This window comes from Ixodes scapularis, unplaced genomic scaffold (genome assembly GCF_016920785.2).
Source record: "Ixodes scapularis isolate PalLabHiFi unplaced genomic scaffold, ASM1692078v2 PGA_scaffold0__279_contigs__length_252992795, whole genome shotgun sequence".
Lineage (NCBI taxonomy): Eukaryota > Metazoa > Arthropoda > Arachnida > Ixodida > Ixodidae > Ixodes > Ixodes scapularis.
The window spans coordinates 28,401,448-28,407,631 of NW_024609835.1; positions in this window are offsets into that span (position 1 = coordinate 28,401,448).

A 6,184-nucleotide genomic window follows, 5' to 3' on the forward strand; every position below is an offset into this window, starting at 1 on the left:
TGGATCTCTCTCGGCTTCGCGAATGCCCATGCAGAAGCAGCTTGTGTTTGTAGCCTTCGCTGCGGTACATAGTGACATCAAGCTCTTTTGTGGCATTTGGCTTCTTTCCTATATGACCTGGAGCATTTGAAATAACTTTCGGCTCATCTTGTTTATGATCACGTACTTTGATCTTGAATATAATTTGTATTGATTTCTCCAAAACATACGAGCACGAGCGCGTGGCTTTGGCAAGTGCCATAGAAGTGCCTGTCCAGCGCGATTGTTCCTGCAAACAGGACATTCCGCAGAGTCACGCTGTAACATCCACGTTTTCGATAGCACTAAACTCAAGGCGTAAGATAGACTATCAAAATAAGAAGATTCTGGCACCGTAATCTACTCTAACAGGACGAAAAAGTGACGTTTAAACACTCCCTTTATGTTTGGCGACGGCTTTCCTGGCAATTCAGAAGATGTTGCATGTTTAGCTTTGATTGGTGTTCAAGTTACCAGCGTGAAAGCATTTATTTGCTTACCAGCTAAATGCACTCACGTGCTTGTATTAACTCCCAATCTGAACGAAAGTGCTTGCTCGGCTGCCTAAATATGTATACTCTTGCATAAAAATTTTACACATCTACAATATACTCAGGCAAACGAATCTACATAAAAAAAAAAAAAAAACTTTATTCCTCAGGGTCTTCCTGCGGAGCTTGTCAGCACAAGCCAGTACACACCAACAAGCGCTTTACGATGAATGGATCATGGAGGCGATGGCTCTATGTAAGTACTGACTGGGGATTACGTGTTAACAGAGAACATAGAACATAGCTTTATTTCCATGGGTAACGATGTCCAAAATACAACTAACGAGCCGGTATATGCCTCAGGGGCTTGTGTACTAGCTCGGAAAGGGGCGAAGTCACGGTATAATTTAAAATTAGGTATATCTATTTACACTCGAGAAAATGCTTCAAGAGAGCTAGACATTTTAACAAGAAAACAAAGAAGAAAATAAACAGCAATAAATTTGTCACATTAGAACACAATTCAACAGAAAATGCCAACTCACTGCTCTAAGTTTCCCAGTGCATGTGTTAAGGTTCTTTTTAGATATTATAGAAAGCTATGACTCTGGTAGGGTGTTGAAAACGTGTGGTACATAGAACATTTGTGTGCACTCACCATACCTTGTTCTGGTGCGCGGTACATTGAAACAAAATGATGGTCTTATTGGTCGCTGCTATAGATAGGGTGTTTCAAACACAGAATAACAGAAGTGGCGTAAAACGACTGTATCGTTAAAAAGTCCCTCGAAAGACGGTAGTTGAAGTTCGTAAATCAGACATGTATTTAATAAGACATCTGACCTATCCCACGCAACACTTTTCAAAATACATTTTGATAAAGAATTTGCTCTGGCGCGCTAGTAAAGGAAAAAAAAAAGGTTATACCGTACTGTAAGTAATTCTATGTGTCAAGGCTTCTGTTTTCATTTTTCTAACAGAAAAGGACAAGAAGATTTTGACATTGTAAAGACAACATGACACGCCTCTTAGTCGTTTACATAAATACGTCATATGGGTAGACCAAGACAAGTCACGGTTGAAGTTGATTCCTAGGTATTTTATCGATTTCACAAACTGAAGAGGTTCGCAACCACAAGGAGCTACAGGTGGAAGTATGCAACGCTACAGTTTCCGATAGACCCAGCTGCTTGAGCGGGTGCCTAAAAAAAAAAAAGGTTTTGTCTTAGCAGCATTTACTTAAATTGCGTTAGCATAAAACCAGTCCAAAGTGTAAATAAGATCGTTTTGAAGCTTTTGAACGGCTTTGTGATAATCCGCGTCACATGACATCAAAACCGTGTCGTCTGCGTATTGGTATATTTTACATTCGGAGATAGCAATAGGAAGATCATTTACATAAAGGTTAAACAACAAAGGTGACAGAGCTGAGCCATGCCGTCAGTCAGAAAAGTTCTAATGCTTTTGCGATTTTTAAAAGCCACGACTTGGGATAGTCCTGAGAGGCACCCTTATAAAAGCGAAAAAAATGTGGCCCCAAAACCCCAGTTTGTATAATTAAGAACACAGTATTTCGTGATTTATGCTATCAAAAGCTTTTTACACATCAAGGAGCACTGCACAGGTGTACAAATTAATATCTAAACCTGCCTGTAAGCAGTCGGCAGGTTTCTAATAAAGCTTGAGTTCCCCGTTTAGAAACGAAACCGTACTGATTATCGTATAATAAATCAAACCGTTCTGAAAAACGGCTCATTACCTTTAAAAAGGGTTTTTTTCTAGTAATTGTTCAATGCGCGACTGTATAGAAGTTAGGCGATAGTTTTTAAAGCCTCTCACTGAAACCTTTTTATACAGCGGTTTCACAACATATGTTTTCGTTCCAGCTGGCCAGTTTTATGTCTCAATGACATTATTTAGCGCTCCTAGAAGTACATGTGTCTATGAAACTTTAGTTGTAGGTCACACATGCGTATTTATGGAAGCCCGGTGATTTTCTTTCTTTGATTGAAAATAAATTCATGTAGTTCACTTTCAGATATCAAGGGAAGAAAAGCTGACGCCTTATTATGCACATTCAATGTAACATTAGTTGCATCGTGACTATCGCGGTCTGCCCCGGAGATACGAGCAAAAGAAGTCTTGAAGACATCAATCGTTTTTTGCGTAACAGGCGCAAATTACTTATCTATCATGACATCAATTGAAAAGCGTTTTGCTTCCCCTCGAGCTCGATTTGCTAAGTCGCAATTTTTCCTGGTATCAAAACGATTATTTTCAAATTCAATTTTAATCTACGCTTAAAAAAACAAATTGAGGCTCAGGCTTTATTTCTTGCTATTTTGGACTGGTTTTTCAGTGATGAAAATTTTGGTGAATGCTGGCAATGTTCCCAGAGGAAGTCTTTATAATTTATTGCAGATACAACTTCTGGCATCAGCCATTCTCGGTCAGGTTGAAGTTTTTTTTTTATTATCACCTTTTTGTTTTGTACGCAGGAAAGAAAATTGCGAGAATAAGTCATCAACGTATCGTACAGCTTTAGTGCTTCTACAAAAAGAAATTTAGTCGAAGTTACCTATTATTTTATTGAATTGCACTTGATCAGTTATTATTATTTCTTTCATCGATTTATGTGAGGCGTTCACTTTGTTTTCAGAGCTTATCTATCAAGCAATTAAGCAATTGATCCGCCAATTTGGCTAATATCACTATGGCTTATACGGTACTCTCAAAGATTCTTATATTAATATGGTCAATACATGACGAAACCAATTGGTCGCCCAACACTCCTTCCCTAGTTGGTGCCTGTAATATACAAACGCTTTATCAAGTTCTTCAATAGACAAGTTCGTGTTACTTGACGTCGTACAATAGACTGAAATGAGGACGACAGAAAAATCTTGGCAGCTTATCTGGAGACCTCTACGCTCAGCATGTGTCATTGTTATTGCAATCTGACTTGCGTACCAAATGGTTTTAACATAAACACATATACCTCCCACCCTACAAGGGGATCTTAAAATTGCAAAACGATCATAACCAGGGATAGAAAAAAAAGTTATTATTTGCTCATTAATATTAATCTCAGAATAAAGGCATCCGTGGATAAAGTCACGAACTACCACCATAAACAGGTCTCAATATTTTATGATACTTCTTATATTGACATGAAACCAACGAGGTACAGGGGCTTAGAGCGATAAATTGGTATCCCGTTCACCAGGCAAAAGTGACCCCTACTTGACTGCCGCCATACTGTACAATTTTGACCACTAGACACGTGACCGTACCAAATCCTGAAGCTTTTATGCAAAACTGAGCCGAGTTTTGTATTGCGATCGCTGTAAAAAACCATGATAAACTATTTTTTCAATGATCTTAGCCCCAGAGATCAGTGTCTAGCTTCAATAAAAACCTAAAACACAACACCGAGGCTGACAGCATCTAGCGGAGGCGGAGGCCCGAGTTCTTATCATAAAAGCACATTTTGGACTTAAAACAAACGAAACACAACTTATCTCGTCGGTACTGTTATTAAAGATCAAAAGGCAATTATTTGTGCGCAGTACTTCGTTAAAATCTAGACGTAAAACTATAAGGTCTCGTGTCTAGTAGTCAGAAATGCGCAACATAGAGGCGGTCAGTTGTTGGCCCCTTTCAGCTGCCAGTTTATGGCTCCAAGGACCTTTACCTCGTCGCATGGAACATACTAAACAAAACACTCGAATGTTCTTCGAACTTATTTTTAAGTAACGAACAGTCTAAGAACTGAAAGCAATCCATGGAAGCACCTTACACAATTGTGTCCAAATCTAAATCTCCGTTAGTCCGCAACAGCGATGATCTCTCGCTTTTCTTAGCAAACATCTTACCGTTCTTCACCCACGTGAACTTGTATCCTTTTTCGTTTACCCTCTTCCTGACAAACCAGAACAATTCACGGTTTTGCTTTGTAACGTTGTGGTAAAAAAAGTTTTGGAAGAGTAGCAGCCTGAGAAAGGGCTCATGCAGCTTGCCACGCGCGCCTAGCCAGCAATCTTTTACTTCGTGCTGATTTTGATCAATACTATGCGGAGGGCAAGTTCGTCTGCTTCTTGCGCAGGGGGTAGCGGTGACGTCAGAACGCCGAGACTTGATTGGCTGATCGCGACCAGCTATCTGAGCGTCGTCTGCTCCTTTGCAACGTCGTCTGCTCGCAACGTCGTCTGCGTCGGTCTTACCTTTCCTGCGACTTTCGGAAGTGCAAGTCTTTACGAACGATCTCGACTTCGCTTTTCAAAGAGGGCAGACGAAAGAACTCGAGCGGTACGTTGTTTTTGTCTGACAACTAGCAGAAGCGCATCAAGGAGAGAAGTCAAAGGACTAAATGGCGAGGTGTCCAGAGGCGCCGAGGTTTGTTTGCTAATAACCGAGAGTGAGGGTGGCTAGTGTACGCAAGTTCCCTCCAAAATACTTTTCCCCTTCTTTCGTGTGCGACGAGACTCCTCACTCTTTAACGGCGTCGGCGGGTTGGCACGGTTGGAGTAGTAACGTCGTCTGCTTTACGTTTAGTAGTCAAAGCGATGGCTGCTTTACCTTTCCTGCGTCTGTCCGATATTCACTGCTTTTTCACCGGTCGAAATCCTGACGCTGGCGACGTCGCTGAACAGTGTCGCGCCTGTGAAAATCCGCAGGAAGTGGCGATCCTGGAACCAACGTGGCCGTTGGGACTGGGAGGCGAGTCCTGAGGCTGTGCCCCACTCAGTCACCCCCGGTGCGTTACTGTAGGATAAGAGGGCGAAGGGCTAGTCTGGAGACTTCTTGAAAAGTTCCTTGACAGCCCGCACCATCCGCTCGACTTCGCTGTGGGACTGGGGGTACCTGGGACTGCTGGTGACGTGGAAGAAGCCGTAGCTCTGGGAGAAGGCACAAAACTCTGCTGATGAAAACTGAGGTCCATTATTGCTGACGAGGGTTTCCGGGATGCCATGTCTTGCGAAGACACTTTTGATAATGTAGATCACCACCATGGACGTCGTCGTGAGTAGGGACAGCACTTCTGGGTACCTCGAGTCGTAATCAACGAGAAGAAGGTAGTCTGTTCCTTCGTGATGAAAAATGTCCACACCGACTCTCTCCCAGGGGCGGCTAGGCGTCACTGTAGGAAGCAGTGGCTCTGCTCGCTGGACCCGCGTGGTGGCGCAGTTGGGACAGTTCTCCACCGTTGTTTTTATCTGGCCCCCCATGGCCGGCCACCAGACAGCCTCTCTGGCGATGGCGCGGCAACGGTTCACTCCCAGGTGTCCGTCGTGGATGAGGGACAGGACGTGCTTCCGCAGAGAAGCAGGCACCAGTAGACGTCCCCCGCAGAGGAGAAGGTCGTCGCCGATAGTGAGTTCTGCACGATGACCTTAAAACTGAGCCATGCTTACAGGCAGACCTTCTTTCCGAGGCCACCTTTGCTCGCAGTACGATTTCAGCTGAGCGCACTCCCAATCAGCAGCCTGGTGGGCACGGAAGTCGTCAAGGAGGACCGCAAACGTGGGAGGGATTGCGCGGAGCGCTTCTTGGATGTACAGCTCAACCTTGTCGGCGGCTGGAGTCGTTCGCAGCTGGTCGGCCGGGTCCCGCGAGAGTGCATCCGCGGTAGCCAACTGTTTCCCAGGCACATATTTGACGTCAAACTTGTACTG